The 12137-nt window shown below is 39.4% G+C and overlaps 3 non-coding genes across 3 annotated transcripts; all 3 read right to left on the minus strand.

Moving 5' to 3' along the window:
• Positions 1-3999: 3999 nt before the first annotated feature.
• TRNAV-AAC (transfer RNA valine (anticodon AAC)) lies at positions 4000-4072 on the minus strand. Its single transcript has one exon. It is a non-coding gene; the product is annotated as a tRNA-Val (tRNA).
• Positions 4073-5474: 1402 nt separating this feature from the next.
• Positions 5475-5547, minus strand: TRNAV-AAC (transfer RNA valine (anticodon AAC)). The gene has a single exon. It is a non-coding gene; the product is annotated as a tRNA-Val (tRNA).
• Positions 5548-11358: 5811 nt separating this feature from the next.
• TRNAV-AAC (transfer RNA valine (anticodon AAC)) lies at positions 11359-11431 on the minus strand. Its single transcript has one exon. It is a non-coding gene; the product is annotated as a tRNA-Val (tRNA).
• Between the last annotated feature and the right edge of the window lie 706 nt (positions 11432-12137).

Consider the following 12137-nt stretch of genomic DNA (forward strand, 5'->3'; position numbering starts at 1 on the left):
CTCACAGTGATTAAAGTGGTTTCCTCACGCTGGGAAGAAGGACAGGGAATATTGTCGTATTTCTTTTTCATAATTTTTTGATCTTTTCATTTGTTTTTTGTTTCATTTAAGTTTTACTCTTTTATTATTCCATTGTAGACCTAGTATAGTTACAAGATCAAATTTACTATTGATGTATTGGTGTTAAGGAAGATCTGATCTCAACCTGAACACCCATAGTTGACACTACAGTCAACTAGCTATCTCCCATCACTTTATGCGGAAGTGCACAGACACTTACACATTTTGAACACAGCACTCCCATTGAGTGATTAGGAGGGAAATAGCCATATGAATCAGTTCTTGCCCACTCATTGGAGCCTTTGGCTGTCAGCGCAACCTCTAAGTCGTCTCATAGCAATATGGCTGGTTTGACAACATAGAAAGACAGTGGTGAGGAAGTGTTGATTATGAGACTGACGCGCTACCTACTGTGCTAACGAGGCCGCTTCACTGTATGCACATAACGTTGAACAATGTTCTTCAATTCTATCTTCACTATTAACTAATTTATAAGAAGATGTTTTGTAATTCATAGTAATGTTTTGCTGCTGCTCTATGGTTAACTAATAAAATTAACCCCTTCCCGCTACAGGATGTAACGGTAATGTCTTGTTCAATTTTAGGCAGGGAGTTACAGCAAGTCACAGATCCCTGTGTCATGACCAAGAACAATGATGAGTGGTTCCTGGCAGATAAATGGCTTCCGCACACCATTCAATAAAGAAGCTGGGATGCAATGGTCGCATCCCCTTTCTATGTCTCCCTGAAACCTCATTGACATCATCCCTGTGACTTGTTCCTGAAAGACATAGAGAGGTTAGGTGCCCGACAGGAGCTATTGCTAAGATATACAGGAGGCGTATGGAAATGATTGTTAAATCATATATGAAGGTGGATAGGTAGATGGTGTTGCAATGACATTAAAAGTTCCTGTTGATACAACTATTTACAAGATGTTATATCAATTTTACATCTCACATGTCCTGTATAAAAGGAGATCTAATGCTTGTTTCTGCCCGTTTCGAACCGGGGACCTTTCCTGTGTTAGATGAATGTGATAACCACTACACTACAGAAACACCAGCTGTGAGCTTTGTTGACCTCTGCCACTGTAATAGAGAGGGATCCCTACTGACATTTAATGATCTGTATCTGGACTCAAATTGATAAAAGGATTTGATTATTTACACTGACTGTCTGAGGGTGTTATCCTACACACATCGAGGTATCCAGGGTCCCCATTTCCTAGTACTTCATTAGGGGTCCATCTTGGATGGTTGGTCACTTAGTAAAATCAGAATCCAGAGATAGTCCTTTCCCACCTTGTGTCTCATTATACCACATAGGTGTAGTATGATTGAATTCTGGTATAATTTCCTAAATTATGGGGTGCTGTTCATTCTGTGTGACATTCAGACATTTTTGTATGTGTCCCACAGTGATTAAAGTGGTTTCCTCACGCTTAGGAGAAGGACAGGGAATATTGTCGTATTTCGTTTTCATAATTTTTTGATCTTTTCATTTGTTTTTTGTTTCATTTAAGTTTTACTCTTTTATTATTCTGTTGTAGACCTAGTATAGTTACAAGATCAAATTTACTATTGATGTATTGGTGTTAAGGAAGATCTGATCTCAACCTGAACACCCATAGTTGACACTACAGTCAACTAGCTATCTCCCATCACTATATGCGGAAGTGCACAGACACTTACACATTTTGAACACAGCACTCCCATTGAGTGACTAGGAGGGAAATAGCCATATGAATCAGTTCTTACCCACTCATTGGAGCCTTTGGCTGTCAGTGCAACCTCTAAGTCGCCTCATAGCAATATGGCTGGTTTGACAACATAGAAAGACAGTGGTGAGGAAGTGTTGATTATGAGACTGACGCGCTACCTACTGTGCTAACGAGGCCGCTTCACTGTATGCACATAACGTTGAACAATGTTCTTCAATTCTATCTTCACTATTAACTAATTTATAAGAAGATGTTTTGTAATTCATAGTAATGTTTTGCTGCTGCTCTATGGTTAACTAATAAAATTAACCCCTTCCCGCTACAGGATGTAACGGTAATGTCTTGTTCAATTTTAGGCAGGGAGTTACAGCAAGTCACAGATCCCTGTATCATGACCAAGAACAATGATGAGTGGTTCCTGGCAGATAAATGGCTTCCGCACACCATTCAATAAAGAAGCTGGGATGCAATGGTCGCATCCCCTTTCTATGTCTCCCTGAAACCTCATTGACATCATCCCTGTGACTTGTTCCTGAAAGACATAGAGAGGTTAGGTGCCCGACAGGAGCTATTGCTAAGATATACAGGAGGCGTATGGAAATGATTGTTAAATCATATATGAAGGTGGATAGGTAGATGGTGTTGCAATGACATTAAAAGTTCCTGTTGATACAACTATTTACAAGATGTTATATCAATTTTACATCTCACATGTCCTATATAAAATTAGATGTAATGCTTGTTTCTGCCCGGTTTCGTACTGGGGACCTTTCGTGTGTTAGGTGAATGTGATAACCACTACACTACAGAAACACCAGCTGTGAGCTTTGTTGACCTCTGCCACTGTAATAGAGAGGAATCCTTACTGACATTTAATGATCTGTATCTGGAACTCAAATTGATAAAAGGATTTGATTATTTACACTGACTGTCTGAGGGTGTTATCCTACACACATTGAGGTATCCAGGGTCCCCATTTCCTAGTACTTCATTAGGGGTCCATCTTGGATGGTTGGTCACTTAGTAAAATCAGAATCCAGAGATAGTCCTTTCCCACCTTGTGTCTAATTATACCACATAGGTGTAGTATGATTGAATTCTGGTATAATTTCCTAAATTATGGGGTGCTGTTCATTCTGTGTGACATTCAGACATTTTTTTATGTGTCTCACAGTGATTAAAGTGGTTTCCTCATGCTGGGGAGAAGGACAGGGAATATTGTCGTATTTCGTTTTCATAATTTTTTGATCTTTTCATTTGTTTTTTGTTTCATTTAAGTTTTACTCTTTTATTATTCCGTTGTAGACCTAGTATAGTTACAAGATCAAATTTACTATTGATGTATTGGTGTTAAGGAAGATCTGATCTAAACCTGAACACCCATAGTTGACACTACAGTCAACTAGCTATCTCCCATCACTATATGCTGAAGTGCACAGACACTTACACATTTTGAACACAGCACTCCCATTGAGTGACTAGGAGGGAAATAGCCATATGAATCAGTTCTTTCCCATTCATTGGAGCCTTTGGCTGTCAGTGTAACCTCTAAGTGGTCTCATAGCAATATGGCTGGTTTGACAACATAGAAAGACAGCGGTGAGGAAGTGTTGATTATGAGACTGATGTGCTACCTACTGTGCTAACGAGGCCGCTTCACTGTATGCACATAACGTTGAACAATGTTCTTTAATTCTATCTTCACTATTAACTAATTTATAAGAAGATGTTTTGTAATTCATAGTTATGTTTTGCTGCTGCTCTATGGTTAACTAATAAAATTAACCCCTTCCCGCTACAGGATGTAACGGTAATGTCTTGTTCAATTTTAGGCAGGGAGTTACGGCAAGTCACAGATCCCTGTGTCATGACCAAGAACAATGATGAGTGGTTCCTGGCAGATAAATGGCTTCCGCACACCATTCAATAAAGAAGCTGGGATGCAATTGTCACATCCCCTTTCTATGTCTCCCTGAAACTTCATTGACATCATCCCTGTGACTTGTTCCTGAAAGACATAGAGAGGTTAGGTGCCCGACAGGAGCTATTGCTAAGATATACAGGAGGCGTATGGAAATGATTGTTAAATCATATATGAAGGTGGATAGGTAGATGGTGTTGCAATGACATTAAAAGTTCCTGTTGATACAACTATTTACAAGATGTTATATCAATTTTACATCTCACATGTCCTATATAAAAGGAGATGAAACGCTTGTTTCTGCCCGGTTTCGAACTGGGGACCTTTCGCGTGTTAGGCGAATGTGATAACCACTACACTACAGAAACACCAGCTATGAGCTTTGTTGACCTCTGCCACTGTAATAGAGAGGGATCCTTACTGACATTTAATGATCTGTATCTGGACTTAAATTGATAAAAGGATTTGATTATTTACACTGACTGTCTGAGGGTGTTATCCTACACACATCGAGGTATCCAGGGTCCCCATTTCCTAGTACTTCATTAGGGGTCCATCTTGGATGGTTGGTCACTTAGTAAAATCAGAATCCAGAGATAGTCCTTTCCCACTTTGTGTCTCATTATACCACATAGGTGTAGTATGATTGAATTCTGGTATAATTTCCTAAATTATGGGGTGCCGTTCATTCTGTGTGACATTCAGACATTTTTATATGTGTCTCACAGTGATTAAAGTGGTTTCCTCACGCTGGGGAGAAGGACAGGGAATATTGTCGTATTTCGTTTTCATAATTTTTTGATCTTTTCATTTGTTTTTTGTTTCATTTAAGTTTTACTCTTTTATTATTCCTTTGTAGACCTAGTATAGTTACAAGATCAAATTTACTATTGATGTATTGGTGTTAAGGAAGATCTGATCTCAACCTGAACACCCATAGTTGACAATACAGTCAACTAGCTATCTCCCATCACTATATGCAGAAGTGCACAGACACTTACACATTTTGAACACAGCACTCCCATTGAGTGACTAGGAGGGAAATAGCCATACGAATCAGTTCTTGCCCACTCATTGGAGCCTTTGGCTGTCGGTGCAACCTCTAAGTCGTCTCATAGCAATATGGCTGGTTTGACAACATAGAAAGACAGTGGTGAGGAAGTATTGATTATGAGACTGACGCGCTACCTACTGTGCTAACGAGGCCGCTTCACTGTATGCACATAACGTTGAACAATGTTCTTCAATTCTATCTTCACTATTAACTAATTTATAAGAAGATGTTTTGTAATTCATAGTTATGTTTTGCTGCTGCTCTATGGTTAACTAATAAAATTAACCCCTTCCCGCTACAGGATGTAACGGTAATGTCTTGTTCAATTTTAGGAAGGGAATTACGGCAAATCACAGATCCCTGTGTCATGACCAAGAACAATGATGAGTGGTTCCTGGCAGATTTATGACTTCCGCACACCATTCAATAAAGAAGCTGGGATGCAATGGTCGCATCCCCTTTCTATGTCTCCCTGAAACCTCATTGACATCATCCCTGTGACTTGTTCCTGAAATACATAGAGAGGTTAGGTGCCCGACAGGAGCTATTGCTAAGATATACAGGAGGCGTATGGAAATGATTGTTAAATCATATATGAAGGTGGATAGGTCGATGGTGTAGCAATGACATTAAAAGTTCCTGTTGATACAACTATTTACAAAATGTTATATCAATTTTACATCTCACATGTCCTATATAAAAGGAGATCAAACGCTTGTTTTTGCCCGGTTTCGAACCGGGGACCTTTCGCATGTTAGGCGAATGTGATAACCACTACACTACAGAAACACCAGCTGTGAGCTTTGTTGATCTCTGCCACTGTAATAGAGAGGGATCCTTACTGACATTTAATGATCTGTATCTGGACTCAAATTGATAAAAGGATTTGATTATTTACACTGACTGTCTGAGGGTGTTATCCTACACACATCGAGGTATCCAGGGTCCCTATTTCTTAGTACTTCATTAGGGGTCCATCTTGGATGGTTGGTCACTTAGTAAAATCAGAATCCAGAGATGGTCCATTCCCACCTTGTGTCTCATTATACCACATAGGTGTAGTATGATTGAATTCTGGTATAATTTCCTAAATTATGGGGTGCTGTTCATTCTGTGTGACATTCAGACATTTTTGTATGTGTCTCACAGTGATTAAAGTGGTTTCCTCACGCTGGGGAGAAGGACAGGGAATATTGTCGTATTTCGTTTTCATAATTTTTTGATCTTTTCATTTGTTTTTTGTTTCATTTAAGTTTTACTCTTTTATTATTCCATTGTAGACCTAGTATAGTTACAAGATCAAATTTACTGTTGATGTATTGGTGTTAAGGAAGATCTGATCTCAATTGAACACCCATAGTTGACACTACAGTCAACTAGCTATCTCCCATCACTATATGCGGAAGTGCACAGACACTTACACATTTTGAACACAGCACTCCCATTGAGTGACTAGGAGGGAAATAGCCATATGAATCAGTTCTTGCCCACTCATTGGAGCCTTTGGCTGTCAGTGCAACCTCTAAGTGGTCTCATAGCAATATGGCTGGTTAGACAACATAGAAAGACAGTGGTGAGGAAGTGTTGATTATGAGACTGACGTGCTACCTACTGTGCTAACGAGGCCGCTTCACTGTATGCACATAACGTTGAACAATGTTCTTCAATTCTATCTTCACTATTAACTAATTTATAAGAAGATGTTTTGTTATTCATAGTTATGTTTTGCTGCTGCTCTATGGTTAACTAATAAAATTAACCCCTTCCCGCTACAGGATGTAACGGTAATATCTTGTTCAATTTTAGGCAGGGAGTTACGGCAAGTCACAGATCCCTGTGTCATGACCAAGAACAATGATGAGTGGTTCCTAGCAGATAAATGGCTTCCGCACACCATTCAATAAAGAAGCTGGGATGCAATGGTCGCATCCCCTTTCTATGTCTCCCTGAAACCTCATTGACATCATCCCTTTGACTTGTTCCTGAAAGACATAGAGAGGTTAGGTGCCCGACAGGAGCTATTGCTAAGATATACAGGAGGCGTATGAAAATGATTGTTAAATCATATATGAAGGTGGATAGGTAGATGGTGTTGCAATGACATTAAAAGTTCCTGTTGATACAACTATTTACAAGATGTTATATCAATTTTACATCTCACATGTCCTATATAAACGGAGATCTAATGCTTGTTTCTGCCCGGTTTCGTACTGGGGACCTTTCGTGTGTTAGGGGAATGTGATAACCACTACACTACAGAAACACCAGCTGTGAGCTTTGTTGACCTCTGCCACTGTAATAGAGAGGAATCCTTTCTGACATTTAATGATCTGTGTCTGGACTCAAATTGATAAAAGGATTTGATTATTTACACTGACTGTCTGAGGGTGTTATCCTACACACATCGAGGTATCCAGGGTCCCCATTTCCTAGTACTTCATTAGGGGTCCATCTTGGATGGTTGGTCACTTAGTAAAATCAGAATCCAGAGATAGTCCTTTCCCACCTTGTGTCTCATTATACCACATAGGTGTAGTATGATTGAATTCTGGTAAAATTTCCTAAATTATGGGGTGCCGTTCATTCTGTGTGACATTCAGACATTTTTGTATGTGTCTCACAGTGATTAAAGTGGTTTCCTCACGCTGGGAAGAAGGACAGGGAATATTGTCGTATTTCTTTTTCATAATTTTTTGATCTTTTCATTTGTTTTTTGTTTCATTTAAGTTTTACTCTTTTATTATTCTGTTGTAGACCTAGTATAGTTACAAGATCAAATTTACTATTGATGTTTTGGTGTTAAGGAAGATCTGATCTCAACCTGAACACCCATAGTTGACACTACAGTCAACTAGCTATCTCCCATCACTATATGCGGAAGTGCACAGACACTTACACATTTTTAACATAGCACTCCCATTGAGTGACTAGGAGGGAAATAGCCATATGAATCAGTTCTTGCCCACTCATTGGAGCCTTTGGCTGTCAGTGCAACATCTAAGTGGTCTCATAGCAATATGGCTGGCTTGACAACATAGAAAGACAGTGGTGAGGAAGTGTTGATTATGAGACTGACGTGCTACCTACTGTGCTAACGAGGCCGCTTCACTGTATGCACATAACGTTGAACAATGTTCTTCAATTCTATCTTCACTATTAACTAATTTATAAGAAGATGTTTTGTAATTCATAGTTATGTTTTGCTGCTGCTCTATGGTTAACTAATAAATTTAACCCCTTCCCACTACAGGATGTAACGGTAATGTCTTGTTGAATTTTAGGCAGGGAGTTACGGCAAGTCACAGATCCCTGTGTCATGACCAAGAACAATGATGAGTGGTTCCTGGCAGATAAATGGCTGCCGCACACCATTCAATAAAGAAGCTGGGATGCAATGGTCGCATCCCCTTTCTATGTCTCCCTGAAACCTCATTGACATCATCCCTTTGACTTGTTCCTGAAAGACATAGAGAGGTTAGGTGCCCGACAGGAGCTATTGCTAAGATATACAGGAGGCGTATGGAAATGATTGTTAAATCATATATGAAGGTGGATAGGTAGATGGTGTTGCAATGACATTAAAAGTTCCTGTTGATACAACTATTTACAAGATGTTATATCAATTTTACATCTCACATGTCCTATATAAAATGAGATCTAACACTTGTTACTGCCTGGTTTCGAACTGGGGACCTTTTGCGTGTTAGGCGAATGTGATAACCACTACACTACAGAAACACCAGCTGTGAGCTTTGTTGACCTCTGCCACTGTAATAGAGAGGGATCCTTACTGACATTTAATGATCTGTATCTGGACTCAAATTGATAAAAGGATTTGATTATTTACACTGACTGTCTGAGGCTGTTATCCTACACACATCGAGGTATCCAGGGTCCCCATTTCCTAGTACTTCATTAGGGGTCCATCTTGGATGGTTGGTCACTTAGTAAAATCAGAATCCAGAGATAGTCCTTTCCCACCTTGTGTCTCATTATACCACATAGGTGTAGTATGATTGAATTCTGGTATAATTTCCTAAATTATGGGGTGCTGTTCATTCTGTGTGACATTCAGCCATTTTTGTATGTGTCTCACAGTGATTAAAGTGGTTTCCTCACGCTTAGGAGAAGGACAGGGAATATTGTTGTATTTCGTTTTCATAATTTTTTGATCTTTTCATTTAAGTTTTACTCTTTTATTATTCCATTGTAGACCTAGTATAGTTACAAGATCAAATTTACTATTGATGTATTGGTGTTAAGGAAGATCTGATCTCAACCTGAACACCCATAGTTGACACTACAGTCAACTAGCTATCTCCCATCACTTTATGCGGAAGTGCACAGACACTTACACATTTTGAACACAGCACTCCCATTGAGTGATTAGGAGGGAAATAGCCATATGAATCAGTTCTTGCCCACTCATTGGAGCCTTTGGCTGTCAGCGCAACCTCTAAGTCGTCTCATAGCAATATGGCTGGTTTGACAACATAGAAAGACAGTGGTGAGGAAGTGTTGATTATGAGACTGACGCGCTACCTACTGTGCTAACGAGGCCGCTTCACTGTATGCACATAACGTTGAACAATGTTCTTCAATTCTATCTTCACTATTAACTAATTTATAAGAAGATGTTTTGTAATTCATAGTAATGTTTTGCTGCTGCTCTATGGTTAACTAATAAAATTAACCCCTTCCCGCTACAGGATGTAACGGTAATGTCTTGTTCAATTTTAGGCAGGGAGTTACAGCAAGTCACAGATCCCTGTGTCATGACCAAGAACAATGATGAGTGGTTCCTGGCAGATAAATGGCTTCCGCACACCATTCAATAAAGAAGCTGGGATGCAATGGTCGCATCCCCTTTCTATGTCTCCCTGAAACCTCATTGACATCATCCCTGTGACTTGTTCCTGAAAGACATAGAGAGGTTAGGTGCCCGACAGGAGCTATTGCTAAGATATACAGGAGGCGTATGGAAATGATTGTTAAATCATATATGAAGGTGGATAGGTAGATGGTGTTGCAATGACATTAAAAGTTCCTGTTGATACAACTATTTACAAGATGTTATATCAATTTTACATCTCACATGTCCTATATAAAATTAGATCTAATGCTTGTTTCTGCCCGGTTTCGTACTGGGGACCTTTCGTGTGTTAGGCGAATGTGATAACCACTACACTACAGAAACACCAGCTGTGAGCTTTGTTGACCTCTGCCACTGTAATAGAGAGGAATCCTTACTGACATTTAATGATCTGTATCTGGAACTCAAATTGATAAAAGGATTTGATTATTTACACTGACTGTCTGAGGGTGTTATCCTACACACATCGAGGTATCCAGGGTCCCCATTTCCTAGTACTTCATTAGGGGTCCATCTTGGATGGTTGGTCACTTAGTAAAATCAGAATCCAGAGATAGTCCTTTCCCACCTTGTGGCTCATTATACCACATAGGTGTAGTATGATTGAATTCTGGTAAAATTTCCTAAATTATGGGGTGCCGTTCATTCTGTGTGACATTCAGACATTTTTCTATGTGTCTCACAGTGATTAAAGTGGTTTCCTCACGCTGGGAAGAAGGACAGGGAATATTGTCGTATTTCGTTTTCATAATTTTTTGATCTTTTCATTTGTTTTTTGTTTCATTTAAGTTTTACTCTTTTATTATTCTGTTGTAGACCTAGTATAGTTACAAGATCAAATTTACTATTGATGTATTGGTGTTAAGGAAGATCTGATCTCAACCTGAACACCCATAGTTGACACTACAGTCAACTAGCTATCTCCCATCACTATATGCGGAAGTGCACAGACACTTACACATTTTGAACACAGCACTCCCATTGAGTGACTAGGAGGGAAATAGCCATATGAATCAGTTCTTACCCACTCATTGGAGCCTTTGGCTGTCAGTGCAACCTCTAAGTCGTCTCATAGCAATATGGCTGGTTTGACAACATAGAAAGACAGTGGTGAGGAAGTGTTGATTATGAGACTGACGCGCTACCTACTGTGCTAACGAGGCCGCTTCACTGTATGCACATAACGTTGAACAATGTTCTTCAATTCTATCTTCACTATTAACTAATTTATAAGAAGATGTTTTATAATTCATAGTTATGTTTTGCTGCTGCTCTATGGTTAACTAATAAAATTAACCCCTTCCCGCTACAGGATGTAACGGTAATGTCTTGTTCAATTTTAGGCAGGGAGTTACAGCAAGTCACAGATCCCTGTGTCATGACCAAGAACAATGATGAGTGGTTCCTGGCAGATAAATGGCTTCCGCACACCATTCAATAAAGAAGCTGGGATGCAATGGTCGCATCCCCTTTCTATGTCTCCCTGAAACCTCATTGACATCATCCCTGTGACTTGTTCCTGAAATACATAGAGAGGTTAGGTGCCCGACAGGAGCTATTGCTAAGATATACAGGAGGCGTATGGAAATGATTGTTAAATCATATATGAAGGTGGATAGGTCGATGGTGTAGCAATGACTTTAAAAGTTCCTGTTGATACAACTATTTACAAGATGTTATATCAATTTTACATCTCACATGTCCTATATAAAAGGAGATCAAACGCTTGTTTCTGCCCGGTTTCGAACCGGGGACCTTTCGCGTGTTAGGCGAATGTGATAACCACTACACTACAGAAACACCAGCTGTGAGCTTTGTTGATCTCTGCCACTGTAATAGAGAGGGATCCTTACTGACATTTAATGATCTGTATCTGGACTCAAATTGATAAAAGGATTTGATTATTTACACTGACTGTCTGAGGGTGTTATCCTACACACATCGAGGTATCCAGGGTCCCTATTTCTTAGTACTTCATTAGGGGTCCATCTTGGATGGTTGGTCACTTAGTAAAATCAGAATCCAGAGATGGTCCATTCCCACCTTGTGTCTCATTATACCACATAGGTGTAGTATGATTGAATTCTGGTATAATTTCCTAAATTATGGGGTGCTGTTCATTCTGTGTGACATTCAGACATTTTTGTATGTGTCTCACAGTGATTAAAGTGGTTTCCTCACGCTGGGGAGAAGGACAGGGAATATTGTCGTATTTCGTTTTCATAATTTTTTGATCTTTTCATTTGTTTTTTGTTTCATTTAAGTTTTACTCTTTTATTATTCCATTGTAGACCTAGTATAGTTACAAGATCAAATTTACTGTTGATGTATTGGTGTTAAGGAAGATCTGATCTCAATTGAACACCCATAGTTGACACTACAGTCAACTAGCTATCTCCCATCACTATATGCGGAAGTGCACAGACACTTACACATTTTGAACACAGCACTCCCATTGAGTGACTAGGAGGGAAATAGCCATATGAATCAGTTCTTGCCCACTCAT

The sequence above is a fragment of the Mixophyes fleayi genome (genome assembly GCF_038048845.1).
Source record: "Mixophyes fleayi isolate aMixFle1 chromosome 4 unlocalized genomic scaffold, aMixFle1.hap1 SUPER_4_unloc_3, whole genome shotgun sequence".
Taxonomy (NCBI): Eukaryota; Metazoa; Chordata; class Amphibia; order Anura; family Limnodynastidae; genus Mixophyes; species Mixophyes fleayi.